General features: G+C 42.7%; 1 protein-coding gene across 1 annotated transcript in view; it reads right to left on the bottom strand.

Annotated features, from left to right (window-relative positions):
- TSNARE1 (t-SNARE domain containing 1) overlaps positions 1-23,394 on the bottom strand; it is a 138,068-nt gene extending 114,674 nt beyond the window's left edge. The window contains exon 1 of the mRNA XM_072410571.1: positions 23,285-23,394. The gene's annotated coding sequence lies outside the window, so the exon portion shown is untranslated. The remainder of the gene's footprint in view (positions 1-23,284) is intronic.
- Positions 23,395-23,825: the final 431 nt, after the last annotated feature.

Here is a 23,825-nt window from a genome sequence, read left to right as displayed (position 1 = left end):
ACAGACTAAAACCTGTGTGAACGGATCTTATTAATCAGGGAGAGACATACATCCTTCTGAAAGGCATTGTATAATATCATATCAGTTAATTCCTACTGGTTGGCGGCATCAAGGGAAAAGCAGAGGAATCACAGAACATGAAAAGTAGGGTCACAAAACAGGGGGTTCCACCTGTCACCCAGCTTCAAAAAAAATTTTGCTACAGTGAACTGTCAAAACTAAGTTTAACATCGAGGACACCCAGAAATCCCGGCTTCCCCTGCACTTGACAAGACTAAATGAACTGCGGAGGACATACATCATCCTGGCCTGGCCAATCAAGATGCCCAAAGATCGCAACCACAAAGAATTTGGCGGCACCCTGTGATGGAACAAAGACTGTTGAGTATAGCGGAGTTTAGTTCCACATTAAATTTATAACAACAAGGATAGTGCAGGGGGGAGCTACTCGCTCGTCGCCCTCTACCCTCACCTTTCTATGGAGCAGAACAGTGCTGTGTGCACATGCTCATTCCTTCCTCCTTGTTACAAAAGATCAGTTTCAGCGACAGAAATCCATTGTATGTACGAGGAATGTTTTCTGTATAAGTGGTACAAATTCTGTACAACATTCACTCTCAAACTGTAGGAAACACCAATATAGGTGAATGCTTTACCAGCAAGTCCCTAAGATAACATTTGAATGAGCCAAACATCTTAAGAACAACCTTCTATAATGCAAATCTTTGGCCTAGAAGAAATATGACGCAGCCATGGGCCTGAATTGTAAATTACCAACAGACCAGCAAAACCATAAGGCCCGGGAGAGCCAGGGGCATTGCAAGCGATTGGTTTCTGAGATTTGGTGGTATCAGGTTCACTTCTAATAAGTGTCAGACTGATAAATCACTTTATGGATCGTTTTATTGATGTTGCTTGTGTAGAGCGGACATTCTCATCCGAGGCATGCAGAGAAAGGTGTTGACTGGGTCCCCAAAGATGCTACAGACAGGAAACGTTGCATTCCTTAAATCTATGATTGGGTGTTTTGTATGAGAGGGATGCAAGCACTCCTGAAGACCCCCCCAATGTCATACAAACATTTATATTAGGACCTCCTGCACAGTTCCTCCAACCCAAACCCCAATGGACTCTGGAGCTACAACTCTCAGCAGAAATTTGCACTGGAAGGGTGCACAGCATAGTTCATAGATTGTAATTGCTTCTGCACACACCGACAGTCTGTCCCCCTCACTCTGGTATTGATTGCCAACCAGGAGTTATTCTTTTCTTTATTTCCAGTACCTCCACCTAGATTTTACAAGCCAGATACTGCAATATTAAGGTGCACATATTCATTCTTTCCAACTATTCAAATTCCTTACTACCTGCCTAATCACCCCGAGAAAGCAGAGCTGTCCATGCTAAGGTTCAGCTTTACAGGATACCCAGCAATCCCGGCTTTCCCTGTGTGCATCAGAAAAGAATGAACTACTACAAAACTGAGTGTTATTTCATCCTGGCACGGCCAATAAAGAGGGTCGAAGATCGGAAGGTGGAAGAAGAAAAAAAGGAGAATGGAGGAGCCATACAATAGAATGGGAAAAGGCGAGGTTTAGTTCTACTTTGATGAAAAATAAAGGGAATACAGAATATTTGTATTGGGGGGAATCAGGGGTGCTTGGTAAATTAAGCAGCCTAGTCTTAAAGAATCAGAAGAAGCCAACTGCTGCCTTTGTTTTCCTAACCTTCACAATAATTAGAAATGGAAGATGTCAGAATTTCCCTTTAAAGCTCACCTCTGGGGAGGAAATGCAAATCACAACCCAGAGGCAACCCCTTCTAAGCTATCCCCAAGGGGCTTACAATTTCTTAAAAAAAGAAATACTCTCCTAAATCTTTTGTCGAGATCCCCTGACAGAGACCTTTACTTTCCAGGGGACCATTTATCCACCACTGCAGGCAATGCCAATGATGGCAGAAGAAAGTGTCCATGTAGTGCAGACAGTGATGTAGATATCTGAGGAAGAATGCCACCAGACAAATAACCAAGCAGCAAAATCCCATGACAAACAGATAGCTGGATATTTTCCAAGGACTCAAACAGAGCACCAAGGGAAAGCTGCAATGTGCATATCACCCAGTGGGGGGTAGTTTCTGGAAGAGATGGCGTCAATCTGCACCTATGATTATCAGGATCCTTTCAAATGAAAGGTGAAATATTCCTTTGTTAGCTCTACCTCTAACCATCCTAAACATTCAACAAAGTTCCCTACCTATTAAAGTTGTTAAACCCCCTTTTTTTCTCAATGCAATGCAAGATCTGTGTGATTGCATTGTTTATTCAATTACAAGCGGAAAGTGGAAATGTATTTCAATTACAATCATTTCTCAGATTAAGGGAAGGCACGTGCAGACGGAAATTGACTTAGACAATGCTCAGACAATTTTTAACTGCACAATTAATATGCAGACTCCGTCAGCACCTCTGAATCCGGCAGCACGGAGCCCAAATTCACTTGAAATTAAATTTTGCTGCTCAGTGAAATATGTAATGCATCTGTGTTTGTTTGCTATCTTGACGAATGCAGACCATTCCGCACACCAGACTCTCAAAAGCAGCCGGCTTTTTAAAGGGTTTAAAAACATGTTAAGAAAGCGACTCGGGCATGCAATAATTCCAGGAGATGCTCAACAATGTCGAGGGAGGCTGGTATACAAGCTGCAGGTCATGGGCGGCTGTCGGGGTGTACACCTGTAGACATGTCTCCTAATTATGAGGATAATTGTTCCACTTGTAGGTCGGTGACTCCAAAACGACTACTTTCAGCAGGAAAACAAGGGACACGCAGTCCACATCCTGGAGAAAGGGTGCTCTGTAAATTTAGTTGCTCCAAAGTTTAGGTGAACCTGAGGATAACAACAGGCCACCTGCTGCCTTTTTTTCTTAACCTTCACAATGTGATAGTTCCATCCCGACTCTGACCTTAATACTTAGTGAGCAGCAAACTTGAAAGTGAAGTGGTTGAGAACTGCATTGTTAAAACGTTCTAGAGACAGAAGATGTTATTTCTCACTGACCAGCTTCCCTTTGAGCAAACAGCACTTCATGCAGAACTTAAGAAGTAGAAAGAAGGAGACATATAAAATAAAGAGGCGACACACAGTAGGAAGGGTTGACATGAGCTCACTCTCACCAGTCTTTTGACCCACCAATATTGCAAAACATATTTGTATTAAAAGGCAAGAAAAAAAACTTCAGTAATCCCTGCAGCCCGTTCCACCAGGAACTTTTTTAGTAACCACCCGGTTGTTTTTGGGTGGTTAGTGAAGGGATTGGCCACAATACACTTTTTGCATTCCACAGAGCAATCTGTATTTTAGAAAACAAGTTTTGAAAAAAAGTTTTCACTATGGTTTAGATACCATGGAGAATGCATTTGTGGTTGTATGTATTCCATGTTTGTTGGCACAATTTTGAGGGTATCTCTAGCAATAACCTACCATCGCTGGTAAAAAGTATGCAGAATGAGTATTCTCCCTAGACACAATTTGCTGGGTGGATTGCCTGGCAGTTTTCACTTTCTGCCCAGAGAGCTGGCTGTCATCCCACAGCCACTTCCCGCAGGGAGAACTTTGAACCCAGAAAATAAAAAAACTGCGACCAGGCGGGTCCTTTATTGAGGAAGCGACAGGTGATTTCCCTGCAAAAGGATAACCTGGCTAACTGCAATTTTTTAATTGCACCCACCTGTCTATGTTCTGGTGTGGGTGCCACCATCTTCTTTTTCTTCTTTTTTTGGAGTGGGGTCTTTGCCTATCCTAGGCCTAAATGATGTAACTCCTGGGCAAGCGCATGGGAGTTCATTCCTGGAAAGCACAGGGGAAGCAACATGTGCCGGGTATCCAGATACCCTACACCAGCTGCTCTGACAGATGAAGCCAGCGATTTGGTGGGCAAGTATATTTGTCCATTTTTGCAATAAAAACCAGCTTGATTCCTGTTTTTCAAAGTGGACACACATTTATCATCCACAATATAGACAGAACTGTAGGAAGTAGGTTTGGACCCATTAAAATTGTTATTGGGGGACAATGGTTACCAATAAGGTTTACAAGGCACTATATAGTTGTTCTCAATTTGCTGCAGTCACATTTAACGAGTCCTATGCTGTAAATTTAGGATTGTTTCCTTTTCCATCCATGTAGCTTCCTCAGTTTTTAGAACTTGATTCAAGACAAAGAGGAGCTTTTCTATCTTGTAGAAGGCATCCAAGTATTACAATCCAACCAGCAAACGAAGGGAAGACGAATTACATACATCGGGTCATTAACCAATACTGGTGATGCTAATACTTGCAGTCACAAGATAGACCAACCAGGAGAGCTGGAAAAGGTTGAAAGGCTTTGGGTTGCCCTGATACCACCACCTCGATCCATGGAAAGCGAAATCATACCTGCTCGGGCTCCCCATGACACCCAACAAAAGAGCCCCTCTTTAACCAATGGTCAGTGACATCCCATAAAACATCATAGTATCACAAATATTAGGCTACAGTCTGATACCCTTAATCAGCAATACACCGCACTTCATATGCAGAACTCACAAAAAGTTAGAAGAGTCAATGAGGTGGTCCAATGTCTCATAAAGCGGTTACTAAGACTTCAAAAAAACTTCCAACACTGGATAGAACTTTTGGCAGCTGAGCAAACTCAAAATAACATGACCTGGATAAATGAGAAACTTCACAGAAATATTGGCAATAGATTTCAATGTGTTATTTTACACTTCCTTTTCTTATCACAGATTTAATCACATACGCTTTATATAACATTGACTAAAAACGCAAAGAAAGCCATAAAAAGGACTGCAGGATTATTGTTCGTAAATCAGTAATTGCATATTAAAGAGTCAAGGTTTTATGTGCACCAATACTTGTTTAGGCATTTTAATTAAAGCGACCGGGTCACTTTGAGAATGTGCACGTTCACATCAAGCTGAACAAAGTCGGCAATTACAGCCGTTATGCCTACAAATGTTACCTCAATTATAGGCCACAAAAAGCAGTGGCCTATTCTGCCATTTCAAGATCTGCATTTTGCCTTTTTAAAAAGGTCAGGTAACATTTTCACGGAAAATATTCATTAAGGCGGATTCGTTAGCATGAAACAAAACAAAGGTCAGCCGGGATGGAGAGGCGGACTACGAGCAGCAGAAAACGGTTCTACTTTAGAAGTATCATCAGCCCAGCCAAAGAAAAACAGCAATGAGTTCCATAACTCCGTTTTTCCGTATGAAGAAATCCCAATGTATATCAAAGCCAAACTGTATTGTTTCATGATTATCTGGCATCATAAAATGTGATTTTTGTTCTGAACAATCTTTTAGGTTAAACTTTTCAACAAGTCTGAAAATACCAGCCATATATCTGGGTTGTATATACACAGAGCTCATGTACTTAGGATGCATTAGGCGACGTACACGCGTCAGATGATCTCGTCCGATTGCCTCAGGGCCATTATCGGACGAGAATCTGACGTGTGTACAGCACTCAGCATCCGTTGTCTTTCCTGGTATATACTGACGAACTATCGTAATGGAATTGAAGGGGAGAGAGTGCAGCGGAGTGCCACTGTGTCGCTCTCCCCTGTCCCCTCTTCAAAGAGTGGAACGGCGCTGTTCACGCATTTAAGTTTTTTTGTCAATGGAAAGGATCGCGAAAGCTCCTTTCCAATGACAATTATTGCATGTGTGCCTTACTCCGCATTTCCTATTTCCAGGGCAAAGAAAATACACAAAAGTGAAAAAATATTTTGCCTTCAGAAGACTTTGCTCATATTGATGTGTTGTGTTAGGTGCAAAAGGGTCCTGAATACAGAAATCTGGGTGCAATAACCTATCATTTGCAATTCAAGATAAATGAAGCATAAACAAGGCATTTGTTCTGGTCTAAACAAACTTGCATTGTTCACTTTTTGCATTCCACAGAGCAATCTGTATTTTAGAAAACAAGTTTTGTAAAAAAAAGTTTCCACTATGGTTTAGATACCATGGAGGACGCATTTGTGGCTGTAAATAAATTCAATGTCACAGAATAACAGGAATTTCTCTGTACTTAAAGCGCTTTTAAAGGGAAACATCTTGGGGAAATGAGTATGTATCCCATGTTTGTTGACACAATCTCCAGCAATAACCTACCATCGCTGGTAAAAAGTATGGAGAATGAGTATTCTCCCTAGACACAATTTGCTGGGTGGATCGCCTGGCAGTTTTCACTTTCCGCCCAGAGAGCTGGCTGTCATCCCACAGCCACTTCCTGCAGGGAGATCTGTCAATGAGTGTGGGCAGCCTGCCAGTTCTGATTGGAGGATCAAGGCAATTAATTTACATGGGACCTGATTTATTAAAGCACTCCAAGGCTGGAGAGGATTCACTTTCATCAGTGAACCTGGGTGATCCAGCAAACCTGGAACGGATCTGGTCAAGGATTGAAAACATTTGCTAACATATAGGAAATGACCTAAGAAATCCATTCCAGGTTTGATGGATCACCCAGCTACACTGATGAAAGTGTATCCTTTTCCAGCCTTGGAGAGTTAATAAATAGGAGCCATTGTATCCTTTGCTTATTTTGTATCTTTCTCATTTCTGAACCTCTGCCAGCAGAACTGAGAAGCTGCAGCTTTCAGGCTGAATTCACACAAGCAGTGAGGTTTGCGGTACATTTAGACTTTCCTCAAGGCAAGAACGGCACCCTCTCAACATGAATTGTCTCCCTGCGGCAGCCCCATAGGGAATGAATAGGGGCGGCAGTGAGTGGTACCAGTAACATTCATTGCCGCCAGCTGGCACACATGCAGACATTCGTTATTTTTTGAACTGATGCTCAGGTTCACACTTGACATTTCAGAGCCCTGGTGTCTCGGGGTGTAGGTTTGCCCACTTTTTGACCACCTGTCCACAGTTCCCCCCACTCGGATGAATGAAAAAATTTCTAGGGAAAACACTGAAAGTAAATCATTACAGGGAATTAAAGGATTAAAGAGAACGATCGGACGCATTACATGCAGGAACCAGCCGCATTACAGGGAGACCAGCAGCTCACTGTTTCACAGACTTGCTGCAAACACAAATAATGGGGGTCAGAATGCCGCAATGGGAAATTCATGTTTCCTAAAAGCACGGTGACATTATTTAGCTTTACAGCACTTGAAGAGGCCTCACATAAAGGATTTATGTAGTTAGAGTCTCCTCTACCTCATATAAAAAGCATATAAAGTAAGTAAATGCTGCAATGAAACCAGCAGACAGCGTGACATAGATGAGATACAGCACAAAATACAGTAAAACATACACATTTTTACATAGTTATTTTTAAAGAAGACCAGAACCCGGCGGACACTTTGTTGTCAGGAATAGGGGTGTTGGTTTTTTTTTGCTAACCTGTATTTAGCTTTAATGAATGATGGTATGTAAATACTGGCACAAGTTTTGTGCTAACTTGCTGCTGCTTCTTATTTCGTGGGGCAAACCTGAAGAGGAAGGTCGCGTTGCAGGCCTGAGTAATGTGAGGCAGACCTATCAAAGGCTGGGCCTGCGGGGCAGCCCTGACAACGGCTGGGCCTGCGGGGCAGACCTGACAACGGCTGGGCCTGCGGGGCAGACCTGACAACGGCTGGGCCTGCGGGGCAGACCTGACAACGGCTGGGCCTGCGGGGCAGACGGCAGACCTAACAACGGCTGAGCCGTGGGGCAGACCTAACAACGGCTGGGCCGCGGGGCAGACCTAACAACGGCTGAGCCGCGGGGCAGACCTAACAACGGCTGAGCCGCGGGGCAGACCTAACAACGGCTGGGCCGCGGGGCAGACCTAACAACGGCTGAGCCGCGGGGCAGACCTAACAACGGCTGGGCTGCGGGGCAGATCTAGGCCAAAGGCAAGGCTGCGGGCCAGATCTAGGCCAAAGGCAATGCTGCGGGGCAGATCTAGGCCAAAGGCAATGCTGCGGGGCAGATCTAGGCCAAAGGCAAGGCTGCAGGGCAGATCTAATGGTGGGGAGGCAGCTGGATGGATTTAATGAAGGAATAGCTAGAGGGCAGACTTGTTGAAGAGAAGGCTGGAGGGTAGATTTATTGAAGGTAAGGCTGGAGGGCAGATATTGAAAATAAAGCTGGAGGGCAGACTTGTTGAAGGGAAGACAGGAGGGCAGATTAGCAAAGCACAGAATAGTTGTCAAGTTACCTAAAGAAAAGATTCTCGCTTCTGTATTGCTCCATAACAGATTCCGTATGAGGACTATACACATTCTGTCTAGTATCTTCTACATATTGTTATTGGATATAACACCTGTGGCCACAAAAATGTCTATTTCTATTCCGGCACCTGTATGCTCCACTTCCCGCGTGCTGCCCGGATTCGGCTTCTTCTCTCCCAGACACAAAATGCAATCAGCAGGCTATTTACTAACATGAATACTCTGCCTGAGAGGGATAATTGGTGTTACCAGTGTGACGCTCGGCACTTAGGGACGTGTTGCTGGCTGAATATCGCCCTGATTGTACCGTCTATAAAGACTTCCGGAAGGAACAGAATTTTTGCACACCGCAAAATGCAAAGGAGGTTGTCTGTTTTTCCTGCGTTGAGGAAATGTTGACATCAAAGTATAAAAGGTGAAGGAATAAAACGCGTCAGTGATCTTCTATAGGAGGTTTGTAAAGGAGACCTTTAATGCTTGAAGGTTATTGAGATTTTACTGCCCCCACAAACACACTCACCCACCGTAGGTATGTAAACAATATTTCCAATATAGCCACAGGACCTTAAGGCCCCAGGCATCGCAGGAAGTATTGAAGTCATGAGGTGCGGGGTGGCAAACTTTCCTCCACAGGTTCTACAGTTTCACCATAAGCTGACAACTCTGCTTCCCTAAATTCCTGAGCAAGGTTGTCAGCTCCACCCAGTTCTCCCCTTCTGGGCTACACAACAGCTCCCCCATATCGTATAGATAGGAGAGGGAAACTTCAGGACTATCCAAGGATGAAGGTAGGATAAAAGAACCATGACTGGCCTTAAAGTGTATGTAAAGGCAAAAACTTTTTTGGATGTGTGGATGAAATGCGGAAGGGTTAGGATAAGTTCAACTGAGTTTTTGTGAATTTGCCTAATGATCGCTGATGCCAGGAATGAAAGGAATTCAAAATTTTAGACTTGGTCCCAGGTTTTACCCCGGCATGATACATCAAAATGTAACAAAAAGCTTGGGTTCTAATATTTTAGAAAACAGATGTTTAAGGGCAGCCATGCTCAGACTTTGGTTTACACGCTGTAAGAAGGCCAACACCGACCACACCAGCTACAGGCACTGTGAAGGAATTCATTCTCAGAGATCAGAAAAAACATTCTCAAGAGCCTGATGTGTGTTTACAGTATGTAGAGGACAGCAAGAAATAAAGGGAAAGATTTCTGCATAGTGTGTAAAGAAAATAACTGGCAAGTAGAACAAAATAAAGAAGGCGGTAGGGCACACAACATTTGGACTTTAGGGTTATAATATCATATTAACACATAATGAATGCTCAGTGGAATGCAGCGTGAATGTTATCCATGTAAATCTAAGCTGCATCATGAAAGTAACAGAACCTTTCTGTACTTAACACTTACACAGATCATTGCTCAGCCTTGTTTCCATGAACATATGTTTCCTGTATGATGCATCGCACGATCCGGGCTGCGGGGAGAGAGAAACGTTCAGAAAACAGGCTGCGGAAACATTGAGTGCTGACCTACGAGGCAACGCCACCGCTGTACTCGCCCTCCGCTCGGCAGATTAGGCCTGGCCACTGAAGCTAATTAGACGCAGCTGGCGCTTCCCGGCACATGGCTTTCCAATACCGAGACGTAGCACAGGTGTAAGTTCAGATGTATCGTGGTCCTCCAAGACAAAAATTCACCGTGCTGAATTTAAGGCCAAGCAGTCAAATGAGAGGAGGCTGAACAAATCTTTCACCAGTGTGTTTAGGATGAACAATGGGCAATAGTAAGGGGGTCATTTACAGATGTGGCACCTGCACTTCCCTTCATGTACTGTTCTGCTACACATATCACAGGCCAATCCCATTCATAAAAAATTCTGCAGTGTGCAGCCAGCAAATGGAGATTTCTCTACTGCATAGACAGGTCCATGACTGGGGATCTCAACCTACATATTAGTTTTGGCTTACTGAACTTTTATCCGGTCCCCCCCCTTCCATGGTTTGAGAGTCTGAGAAAAAGGGGATACACTGGTAAAGCACATCACTGTGCTTTATACGTGAGGTGCTTGGTTTTCCAGGGATTCATTTATTGGAAGGTTTCCCATCACAAGCATTCATAACCATTATTAAAAGGTTAGAAAATCACACACCAAAGATATTGGAAAGAGTGAGAACTTCTTTTTTGAGTACCCAAAGCGGAAACATTTTCTTATATTGATATAGCAGGGTAATGACTGTATTGTTGTCTGGACCTTAAATGAACAGAAGATGCAGAGACTGTACACCAAAGCAAGCAGTCCTCCAAAATTAAATCCATGGAGGGTTCAATTGGTACCAGCGTTTCACTTTGTTCTTGTTTGCACTTTGTTCCTGTTTGTTGCAATCACCACAAGTGGTCCTGACGTTCCCTAACTGAATTTTTATTTTATATTATAGGAAATCCATATATTTTTATTACAGGAAAACCACTATGTCAGGGAGTGGTAGGAAGCCAATAGGCAGAAGCAAGGACTATGGTAAAGATATTTTACTAATAGTGTCCCAAAGAGATGCAAGAATGCAGCATGCAACTAAACCTACTAATATTATTATTGTTATTATTAATAAACATGATTTATATAGCGCCAACATATTACCAAATCTTGGAGCCGTGCATGTGACAACGAGGTTATGAGTGAGGAAGTCATTAGGAGGTCATTTGAGGAGTGGAGAGAGCGGCTAGGGTATATTTTTCTATCAGGACAGAAAGGTAAGTGGGACAAGAACTGTGGAGGGGTAAACGCAAAGCACAGGAGCTTGCATTTCATTCTAAGATGAAATGGAAGCCAATGAAGAGAACTACAAAGAGATGCAACAGAAGAGGAGTGGTGGGAAGGCTGTGTAAGGGGTAGGTCGGTGGGAAGGCTGTGTATGGGGTAGGTAGGTTGAAAGGCTACGTATGGGGTAGGTAGGTGGGAAGGATGGATGAGTATGGCTGCAGCATTCATAATAGATTGTAGAGGAGAGAGTTGGCTTAGTGGAATACCAGAGAGGAGGAGGTTACAGTAGTCCAGACGAGAGATGATAAGAGCATGTACAAGGAGTTTGGTGGTCTCTGGGGACAGGTAGGGGCGGATTTTGGAGATGTTGCGCAGGTGTACCTATAAATGAAATATGTTTGGGTAGTCTAAAACCCAATTCCAGTCTGGCAAATAAAAAGTAAAATCAAATTTTTGAGAAATCCCTTTAATGAAGGGCACTAAAACTAGCTGCTGGAGGTGTCAAGGGCTATCAAGCATTTTTATTTTTTTGAAGTAACAGGAGATAGGTATCCATTAAGTAGGCAACAACCTGATACGTACACTGGGTCCAAGAAAAACAAGCTGGTTTTAAGCAGCAATTGAGGCTGTAATTTGGATTAGAATAGCTCGGGCTGCCACAAAAGGAAGCCGTCTGGATCACTGGGGAATTCTTTATACTATAACAGTTTTCCTATAATTAGGTTTTAGGAAAAAAGCAATATATTTCTTTGCTTACAGTACTCCATATATTGAATTGTAACCTCTGTATCATTGTATTGTATTGCCAGATTCTTGCCAATACACAGCCATGGAAGGAATTTATTCCTCAGAATGTTCTCCTATGTGATCTACTGGCATGCACTGGATAGCTGGTGTTGGATCTATAAGTGATCTTGCTGCAAAAAACTCAAACATTTGTTACCTGCTGCAAAAACCTTTCTTGGCAAACCAACACTTCCAGAAATTTCATCTTTCACCGTTCCTCTTTCCACCATAGAAGGATATTGGCTTTACATGACGTTAGGGGGAGGAACCAGACAGAGCTGCAGTTGGCCCCAGAAAATCCTAATTCCCAAAAACTGCATCCTAGCAGAAATAAAGGGATTAGAATAACAGGGTGGGCACCACAAAAATTAATAATGGTCAATTGTTAAAAGCAAAAAAAGTTTCAATTAAAAAAAAAATCACAATGGGGGCACTTCAAATTCTAAACGTCCTTGTTAAAAAGATGGCAGCAAAGATTTGACTGCTTCCTAAAAATAACACCCCCCAATATAACATGCGGCAGTCTCACAAGTAAGAGGATGATGCACAATCAATTTGCATGAATATCAGGCTGGGAATATAGCGTACCTTCAACTAAATCCTTATAATTACCTCTCTCATGAAAACAAGAAAAGGAGCAGATAACAGGAACGAAAAAATTAGGGGCTTGAATTAGGAAAACCAAAGGTTCAGAAAGAGTGTTGTTTGCAAATTTGTATTTTCTGGCACCAGGTGGCAGCACCACCAAGATAAACAATAGTGATTAGAAAATCACAATTAACTGGTGCAATGTAACCAAGATGAATGTCTGTTTAAATCTAGTTATGTCATAACACTCCTGCCTTTGCGTTATGGGTGGAGACTACGCACAGAGCAGAATTGGCTCCTCCCAGTCCTGCCCTCTATGGGAGGTGTCCTGATTAACTGACAGATGCAGTTTTTTTTAAAGTGGCTGATAAAAAGCAGAAGAGAGGAAAACTTATGGTGGAGATAGAAAAGGCTGATAAAACGCTTGGTTCCTGGCAAAGAATGTTCTTTAAAAAACGGGTTTACTATCAGCCCGGTAGCCCTAATCTCTCCCCCCTACATTAACCCACCTTTGCACAGGGCCATACTAACAGGATTCATGTACTACATCTGTTGAGTGTTCACATTCTGTATTTTGCTGCTGCTTGCACAAAACAGCCCAGTTGACTTTCATGGGGCTTCATCTATACATATCTCCCTTTTTTAGGTCGGATGATAGAAGTGAATGGGGCTATACTGCACAGATTCAGGGAGCAAAGCAGCGCAGTATATGAAGAATCATCGGGCCCGGTGCTTGGACCTTGGTAAGTATTGAACTATGGAGGGTGGCTCAGTTTAGATCCATGTGGGGTAAGGGAAGTGGGAACACTATCCTAATTATCCTTTAAACTAAAGAACGACCACCATAATTTCCCAATGGTGCAAATAATCAGGCCCTGTCTGAGGGATAAATATTATTTTTAGTAATATTAAATAGCATGTATATAGCGCCAACATATTACACAGCACTGTACATTAAATAGGGGTTGCAGACAGATACAAAGCAATTACACAGGAGGGGGATATGGAGTGGTGGCAAGTAGTGAGGGTTTAGGAAACAGAAGAAGACGGGTAAGGTGAGGTTGAATTGTTGGGCTTTAAAGGCTCTTTTAACCTCCTGAACGGTTCATTTCCGTCCGGATTTTCATGTCTAAAAGCAGTACATTGTTTTTCATGAACACAAAATCATGTCAAAATAAACAAATAAATTAAAAAAACATATATTTAATAATAAACTTTGACATGATTTTGTGTTTCAAACTTTATTATACTCATACTATTATAATATACTGTAAATACAATGTACTGCTTTTAGACAAATTCAGTGTGTTGCATTCAATAGTTATTTTGTATTGAATGCAATGCAAAATAATTTGAAATTCCCGCCCCGCCCCTAGCGACGGCTGCACGTACTGACGTCACCGGGAACTCCCGGGAATGTCAGCGCACTCGCTGGGGGACAGATCGACGAAGAGGATGTGGCCAGAGGATGGCAGGACACTGGAGGACGCCGATGAGACCAGGCAAGATTTTATTTACTTACTTTTTTAACCACCCCGAGTCTGACTCGGGGTTACCACTTTTAGCTTGTTTTTTTTTTACACTCGAGGTTAGCGCTGGGGAGCTTAAAGGAGCAGAAAGTAGGAGCAAGCCAAATAGGACGAGGAAGACCATCCCAGAGAGTCAAGCTGCTCTAGAAAAGTCTTGGAGCCGTGCGTGTGATGAGGTTATGAGTGAGGAAGTCATTAGTAGGTCATTGGAGGTGCAAAGAGAGCGGCTAGGGGGGGATTGTTCTATCAGGTCAGAAAGAAAAGCGGGACAAGAACTGTGGAGGAATTTGTGTATCAGGTAGGTAGGTAGATGGGACAAGAACTGTGGAGGGATTTGCGTATCAGGATTTGTGTACCAGGTAGGTAGGTGGGGGAGGAGCTGTGGAGGGATTTGTGTATCAGGTAGGTAGGTGGGGGAGGAGCTGTGGAGGGATTTGTGTATCAGGTAGGTAGACGGGGCAAGAGCTGTGAAGGGATTTGTGTATCAGGTAGGTAGGTGGGACAGGAAATGTGGAGGGATTTGAAGACAAATCACAGCTTGAAGATACTTAAAATTTAATTGACAATTTTTTTTTTTTTTTTTTTCAATTTTTTTACAAATACAATTTTTTTATTTCCTATAAAATAAGGAAAATGCAAAGCACAACCCAGATGTGCAGGGGTGCATGCATGCACTAATAATACCCTGTGGTTTCAGAGCATTTCCTTTAGTTCTGCTTTAAAGCTTCAATGAGACTTTAGCATTTGGGCGCACATCTAGTTTCAGAAGCCAGCCCGGCCTGACCTGTCAGCAACTCCTCGATTTGCTCCGGAGAGCTTTTGAATGTTGGTTGTACCCGTGGCGATATATTATTTTTACGGAGCTCTATGAAAGACAAGTAGATGGAGGAAAGGCGTCAAGCTCATTAATTCTCCCACATTAAGTTTCATGCCGAGACAGATGCAGAAGGTTGAAGTTGCTGCATTCCTGGCAGGTGTGATGATGTACCATGACAGCCGGCTGAACAGAGACTACGATGAGACAGATTGCATGCTGGGGATAACATGACATTATTGCTTCGGAGCTCCAGGAGACACTGCGAAGAATGTTCCCCCATCCTCCCTTATTTTATTTACTCCAACAAGCCATTCTCCGCCTAACTTGGGCCAGCTGTCACGGAGCAAAGAAAGAATCACAAAGCTGGAGTGGTAGAGTTGAGACAAGTCTGGACGTTGATCAGACTGGTGAGAGAAGTGATCAGTGACATCTGAAGCTACATAAAGATGCCTACAGACAGCACATCCAACCTGCTCCAGTCTCCAGCCCTCTAGAGATTGCTATAGATGATGGTGGTGCAAAGAAGATTGTTGCTATCAAGAAGATGCAAAATGCAGGGCAACTCAGAATTCACCCAGTATCCAGCCTCCAGTATTCCGGAAAATCACGAAGAACGAGGAGACCTGCTCAACCAAAGTTATCTGGATATATTTTCTACAACCATTGCATCGTAAATACCAAACTCTGATGAGTGTTTATTAAGGTTCTTTATACCAACCACACACTGAAACCAGAACAAAGGCCAATGATGTCCAACCCAACCGCTTTGAATATCAATGGAGACATTGACAAGAACAGCGATGACGAGGTTATATTTAATTGTGAACACCTTTAAAGTTCCATTGCGATCATAAGCCATCATCATTCTTCCGTTTCCGACTCTGAACATTATCAGAACACAGCCAGAATGATTACCATGATTCTTCACGTTTTATCTGATCACCTTGAACATTCTTATGGTTTAAGCACTAAATGAACTCTCCCAACCAGGGCCTTAACCCAAAAAATGTAACCAAATTGTCAAAAAAAATCTAGATTGATTCTTCTCAAGGGTCATTTGCAAGGTTGTTCATGAATTTTGTAGACATTATACAAATTTATAATCAACCTTCCCCAAATATCTTATCCTAACATAATTTTCTATTTATTCCGGCGGCAAGAAACACATTTTTTACTCCTTGTGTCAATCACCACCTGGGGTAAACTCCTGCAGATGGGAGGAAAGTTACCTGACAGGCACACCCCCAGAGTTCTTTTTCTACACACAGTATAGTGTTCAGACCAGAAATTTTGTTAAGCCGGGTGGGAATTAATTGGAAGTGGGTGGTAGCCCCATTTTTGGGGCTACCACCCACAGAGAAACAGTGATCTACAAATTATCATTAGGTGTGTGTATATATATATATATATATATATATATATATAAATGAAACCACTGGCTCGCCATTGGTCCACAACCCCGCCATTGAGAACGTGTGAGAACGATAAGTTCTGTAAAAGCACTGGCCGGGTTCCAGCTTCTATAAGCGCACGGCTGTTTGCCTGTGCACAGTCTCAGGAAAGCAGGAAGAGAGAGCACAAAGTAAATGAAGTTAATTTGCCTCAGTGAACGCTCAATGATGTGAGTAAGCACAATATGAAAACATGCCTGAACCCTCAAAATCAGACAGAAATTAGAGAGATCTTGTGGAAGCAGCGGAAACGAGCAAATAAGCTGTGAAATTGTATTTCTGTCTCCTGCGTGCTCCACAAGATGACGAGGGGAGACTGTTGCTGCATACTATGTCTTTATTTATTATTGTACAGTATTCCGGTGAGGGGAATGGAGAAAAGGAGATAAATGGATGCATGGACAAGAAGAGCCAGAGGGAGGGTCTGCTTCTAGGAATGCAATGAGGCGAGAGCATTGGTTACCAGGCAGATGACAGATTGAAGCTGACCTGTCAGCCGCGTAAACTTTGACTTCGATAAGTATACTTTTGCTTTTCCAGGATTCAATTGTTTTTTTGCATTTTCTTTCAGGTTGCTGATAAACTCCACCCCTTTAAATTAGGCCACACCTCCTTATGATAGGAGGATATCAGGTATGTACCCTTACAACCCTTTACACCCTCCCATCTCCTTTTCAGGTAGTTCAATGATGTCACAAGGTTAAACTCCACCCCTTTGAATTAAGCCACACCTTACCACTCCCCATCTGATAGGAGGGCGTCAATGACTAATTGGAGTGTCCACTCTGGATAGGACAGCTGGGTACAGGAGTGCAGCCCTACAACCCTTTATACCCTCCCATCTCTTTTTAGGGTAGTCCAATATTGTCACAAGGCTAAACACACCCCACTGAATTAGGCCAAACCCTGCCTTGTATGATAGGAGGGCGTCAGTGGCTAATTACAGTGTGCATTCTGTATTGGACGGCTGAGTTCCAGAAGTACAGCCCTACAACCCTTTATACCTTCCCATCTTTTTTTTAGTCCAATAATGTCCGAAGGCTAAATTGCACCCATTGTTTCAAGCCACACCCTTCAAGTCAACCTCTGTTTGATAAGTGAGTGTCAGTGATCAATAAGAGTGATCAGGAGCAAAGCTATACAATCCTTAAATAACACCGCCACCTCTCATTTTAGAACCGTCCTAAGATGTCCCTGATGGGTGGTCCTTGCTTTTGGAATGAGCAGCATTCATGTGATTCTGTGTGAGCACCATTCAGTACTCTGAGCCCAGGCCCAGGGAGAAGGTCTACAACAGTGTAACTGAAAACATCTAGTGGTGGAGATGTAGTACTGCAGGGTTTAGCAACAGCAAGAAGGTGGGTATTGAACGTTTTTTTAAACTGGGCTAAAATGTATTTTTATGTTCTGCTTTAAACTGACCATATATGTTATAAACTGACTATTTATTTATACCCTGGATAAAAGTAATATATAATAACTTTTTAGTATATGTATACATTTCTTTTATTAGCATATAAAACACAATACGCCAAATCAACCTAACTATATTACCAGAAATTACCTGTATCTATATAACTGGATACAAATCGAACAGTCCATTCAGGGAGACCCTTGTTTTATACACGAGGGAGAGGGGGAGAAAACTGAGCAGATCAGATTGTATTGTCAGGTAAGTGAACATTGTACCCCGTGTTCTGCGGCTCTCTCCCCCCACCCAAAAATAACCCTGAATGTGACCTGCAAGTTTGATTGCAGTTTCACCTAATTCTAAGGCCCTGAGATATTTACGGCTACAATCCCTTACATTGCTTTACCAGCTGAATACCTTTTTTTTTACTTTCTTAGCCCGCTGTATGGGTCCACCTTGGGTAAGCTCCATTCTCAGATGATATTGAACATACCTGGGGGTGTCGTTACGGCTCCTTGACCTATGACAATGTTGAGGTCTGAGGACTATAGTGTTATATATAGGGGTCCCATGATCCCCAAACCTAAAACTTCATCACAGCAAAGGAGCCGCAGCCTCAACAGACAAGGGAAACAGAGAGAGGATAAAAAGACAAATATATAGTGGGTTATCAGGGTTTACCATTACCAAATAGAAAAACACTTGCTATATGTTCTATATGTCGTGCCCCCCTTCCATCTTTTTCTATGTATTGTCTTTATTTAGAAATATGCAAAAAAAAAAAAAAAAAAATAGAAAAAACTACGTCTATGAGAGCAAAAACAAGATGCTTGTATTTGTAGATAAGTCCCCTTGTGCACCCCTTTTATCCAACTCCGATTGCTGACCCCCAACTGCACCACGCATTGTACGAAAGAACTCTTACGTAAATTTTCACACTTTCTGAAAAATACAAATTGACATAAAAACAAAAATGTTCCAATGTAAAGAAAAGAAATTTAGCGTTCACTGTACCCCAAAGAGACCCATTATTATCACTGCTAAGAACTTCTGCATTAAAGGGCCATTAACCCTATAACGTAACCCATTAAGTTCGCTGCTGGAAACTGCTGACGGAGACATGAAATGATAGATAATACCTTGAAACGTGCTGCACAAATGTGCAGGGCTTAGAAAATTGTTATTCTTGCTGTATCCCCGGTGGACGACTTCCCAATGCATATAGAATGGAGGGGAAATGGTTGCACACTCAGAATGTATAAATACCGGAATCGATGTACATGGATACAGCAAATTTATAGCTTAGATCTAGATGAAGGCCAACTAAGGATCAATATACTCTGATACATGGAACCCCAATAAGAAGACCTTCCAACAGGAAAGCTCCAATCAGTGTTCAGCTTTGAGAACATAGATCTGATAGATCTCTATTCAGAGAATTAGACCAGTGTTTATCTCTAGCCCCTTTCGACTGGGTGCACCGCCCAGAACTTTTCAGTAACCACTCGGCTGTTTCGGGGGGTTACTAAAGAGTTGAGTCATAAAACGGGCTACCACCTACCTACAATTTCTTCCCCTTTCTGGGTTGAACACCGAAGACTTTGGGACTCAACATACATACCTACATGTATGATGTATTTATTGGGGTCTGTGTTATAATATAGGAAATGCACTCTATTTTTTTATTGTCACCTAAACTTAGTAAAGTGAGGAAATATCAACAAGAGGTATTCATATGGAACTAAGCCCGCTATAATCACCTGTCCCGGGTTTCATTGGCATTTTAATTGGACGGGGCCAGGATGACGTAACTCCAGCACAGGCGAATAGGGGTTTGTTCTTTCCTTCCCCACCTGCACTGTGAACAAAAGCCAGGATTGTCCTTTTTTTCTGGCAATCAACCTGAGATGCTCAGCAAAATTTGACAGCTGGGCAGCGATCAGTTAGGTAAGAACAGAAGGGAAATCGCCAGCACTTTCTGCAATAACCACCTACCTGATTGTGAGACCACCTAAACTCTATCATATCGGGATCTGTGTTATAAAAAGAGAAATCCACCCGTTGGGTGACAACGGATAATTTATTTATCCGTTGTCACTCAAACTGGAAAAAGTGAGGAAAAATAGGCATAAAAGGGGACATCTGCAATAGGAAAACCTGTGTGACAAAAAGTAAACTGAGACTTCCAAGTAAATAGAAGAGAAATGGGGCAGTATTGCACAGGTGCATATACGGCAGTACTGATTCAGTTGCAGGGCATCACCATCATCTTCGTATATCTAGATTGGCTAGGCCAGCATGGCGCAACTCCTGCGCGGGAGATCATTCATTTCTAGCACACGCAGCTCAGTTTTTTTAAAAGATCCCCGGAGCGATCAGGCAAGAAGGAGACATCACCTGAGCCTTTCTGCAATAACCACCTGCCTGACCCCGGCAGTGAAGTTTACTTTAAAAGGCTTCAAATCTTAGCCGGGAGCTAAAACCTGGAAACGCCTCTGCAGAAAATCCATCTTTACAAGAGGCATCAGCCGATGGCAAAAAGAAAAAAAGTGTGCACATTATCACACTTCAACCTGTCACGAATCGCACAGAATAAATATTCTTTTTTTAAGTTGGGAAGAAAAAAAAATAAATATTACCCCAGCAAGGAGCCCTAAAAAGCATGACAGACGTCTTTCAAGGCTGCTTTAGGCCATTTAAGCCATCATGAAATGCTTGCAAATACCAGGCTGCAGAGTCCCCGCTGAAGAGCGTCAAAGCCCAGACACATCACCCTGACACATATTTCCTGCCCTGGCCTCTGTGCTGCACACAGGAGAAGTGTCACAAAAAGAAAAATGGAGCTTATGAACCGTCATTTTATTGATCAGACTGAGCTGGAGACAATGCAAGTGTGCACGAAATGCAAGCGGTGACGCTTTCCCGCATTCTCTGTCTGCAGTGTCTGCAGCTGATCACATTTATAAAATTTAGGGAATCTTTCACTAGGTAGGTCAAGGCAAAATTCTATTTTGTAGATGGGGAACAAAGCATCACCAACCAGATCAGTTGCACACCTTGATGGGATTTTCTGAAACAATGCAAGATCCTTTGTTCTGAGTGAGATCACTGCAGATAGAAATACTTCCATGTAAATACATTCCTCATTGCCTCAAAGGATATAAATTCACAGAATATGTTTACTAACCCAAATTACTTTTGTAAAAATCGTACATTCCACTCACTACAGGCCGCCTGCAGAATACTGTAAGAGGGGGCGGAGACAAGACCACTCACCCTGCACAAGGAAACAGCACAGCAGTGACTGGTCTTCGTTACAGGAAGTTTCTGCACAGAAGCCTATGCCTATGTCCCATGAATTTACAGACTACTTGCTTATTATAGAGATCAGCTTTAAATCCTGCAACAGAAGCTGTAAAAAGTGGCTTTTATTCATTTTATGTTTTTGAAAGAGCAAGGAAGTATTAACACCCCTCAGTGTTCAACCTAGAATTTTTTTAAATTGGGTGGCAGCCCCTGTATTGTGACGCTTCAGTAACCACCCAAAAACAGCCAGGTAGTTACAGAAAAGTGCCGGGTGGTGAGCCCAGCTAAAAGGGGCCAGGGAGAATACTGCCCGTTTTTTTTTCTGATTTTTGCTGAACAGTGCAGAGGAGGCCACTTAGCATTCATCAGGGTGCAAGGCGTCAACTAAAATGTTGATTTTTGCATGCATGCACCCACACAGACCCCTGGTCTGATCATTTCAGAACATCACTGATAATCAGGGCACAATCATTGTCCACCCACCTCCAAAATATTTTCCCCAGCAAACTTTCTCTTAAGAAAGGAATGTACCTTTAAGCTTTCCCTATCCCTCTTGTATTTATAATTCTTGTTGGGTCTGTTAAACTCACATTTCTGCTGGCACTAATTTGTACCGTGGGAGGTATAAAATAATTTTCTGCAACAGATTTCGCACATGTTATTAAAACATGAAAGAAACGGATATATTAAGGGCTTTGATTTTCTGCATTATGGAAAATCACTACCAGTTTGTTTCAGCCTGAAAATTAAAACTCTCTACATTCATTTAGATAATGCATTTGAAATGCAATCACGCCGTAATATTCAGCCAGGCTTTTCATTGGCTAAAACGCAACGCAGCGACGTAGTCAGGATTTTTTTGTGGTTATCCTTCGCTTTGCCCTTTAAATCTCCTCCGGTACATTGGGGCACAGGGCGCGCGGCTGTCCTACAGAGATAAAACGCTACCTGCCGATAGGCCGGAGCGGTGTGGGAAACGGACGTCACTGTGGCATCTTGAAAGGTTACGCAGTTTAATTGGAATGGTTTATAAATCGACTCAATTAGGGATAAAAATGACGCCGGCAGCATTGAAGCCTCGGCAGTAAACAGTTTACCAAACAGCCGACCTGTGAAAAGGAGGAAATATTTTATGCCAGGGACTGAAATTAAAAAGAATATTGTCTTGTGGGTGCTCGTTATCGTGCAATGGACCAAAATGTTTCCCAATCACAGGGTCACACGTTACGAAAATGGAGACAAAAATAAACAGGGTGTACGGTTTTGTTGTTTTATAAAGGTTCAGCCTCACGACAGCAAGACAACAAAATAAAGAGCGACTGCAGGCAGACATAAAAGACAAATCGACCCTCTAATTATCCACGCTTCATTACAACATTCATTTTCAATGCAAGTAAAGTACCTGGATATGACTGGGAAGGCTGGGCACTGGGAGCCAAACAGTTTTTCTGCATCACTCCTGTAAATATAGAAGCTTGCAGATAGGAGAAGAGAGAAATGAGCTTAGTCTGCTGCTGCTTCTATTACTATCTAGCAACATGATGGGGCCACATGACTGGTACGGGATCCTGTGCCGAATAACAGAAAATTCAGGTCTCCTGCCCCGCCAGATAGGACAACCAGTGGGATGTGACCGGTGAACAATAGACACCAATCTACATATTCCAGCATCCTTGTATTGCAATGGAAACCATAAATCCACATAAGCAGGCAGGGCTTGTGGTGAGCAAATTTCTGACCTCAACCTATTAACAGGAAACTGAAAGGCAGGAGCAGTCCCTGGATCAGTGCACAAGTCTTGTGAATTGCAAGAAATGGTGTCAGCCCTGTTCAGATGCCTTTTGCTACAGTACAGGCCAAGGCTCCCTCTTCTCCTTCCACAACATGAAGGGAAGGTGTTTTAAGGTCCAAGATAAGAACTGTGAGGGGGAATTAGAGATTGAGATTGCACAGACTTTGCACTTCTGGAAGTATCAACAACTATTTAAAATTATTGAACAGATTTGAGGAAATGTTAGTAATGTTAGGTTTAAAGCTGAACTTAATGCAAACAAGTGATCCAGATATTTGGCACACAGAGAAGCTCTGTCTGGAAGGGCAGGCAACCCGATTTCTTTGATGTAACACAGGTCTTGTCCCTCCCCCAGCCTGTGATTGGACAGAGTAACGAGAAGCGGCAGACTATTAACCTCATCGTTCTGCCTCACACTGTCACTCCTATCTTTGCACTACTGTACAACTAACTGTCTCTTTGTGATGCTTTTCTCTTTCTTAGGCTAAGCCAACCTTTTGGACGTCACGGACGCCAGACTTCCCCCAGAGTGATGTCATGATGCCAGAACCCTCCCACTCAGCCTACGGATCCATACGAGAGACATGGTCCCTAGCTCATGGTCCCATTTACCTCTCAGCAGAAGAAACTCCCTCCGGTTGCAGTAGGTGGTGGCCACCGGCCGCTTGCTCGCTATGTATCTGTGTTCAGTTCTTCTGGAAGTAAAAGAAGACACAACAGTGTTAAAAAGATAATTATTATTACTACACAGTGTTTATATAGCACCAACATATTACGCAGCACTGTACAAAGTCCATAGTCATCACAATCTCATGTTTGTACCATTCACGCTATTCTTATCATTCATGTACCACCAAAGTCATTTGTCATTAATAAAGTCTAAGGTCAATTTCTTTGGGGAGAAGCCAATTGACTGCATGTTTTTGGAATGTGGGAGGAAACCGGAGTACCCAGAGGAAACCCACACAACCACGGGGAGAACCTGCAAACTCCATTCAGGGTAGAATTTATTTCCAGCATCTCTCTAAAGCTGCTCACGTATTCAGTTTATATAGTTTTATTGCACTGCAACTGTTCAGATTTCCACATTGTTTTGGGGAGAGAATTTCTGCACAATTTGGGCTGAAGGTTTCTTCTTGGAACACATACAGAT

Source organism: Pyxicephalus adspersus, chromosome 5, assembly GCF_032062135.1.
Source record: "Pyxicephalus adspersus chromosome 5, UCB_Pads_2.0, whole genome shotgun sequence".
Lineage (NCBI taxonomy): Eukaryota > Metazoa > Chordata > Amphibia > Anura > Pyxicephalidae > Pyxicephalus > Pyxicephalus adspersus.
Note: the sequence above shows the minus strand (reverse complement) of the source record. Positions and strands in the feature narration are given on the sequence as shown.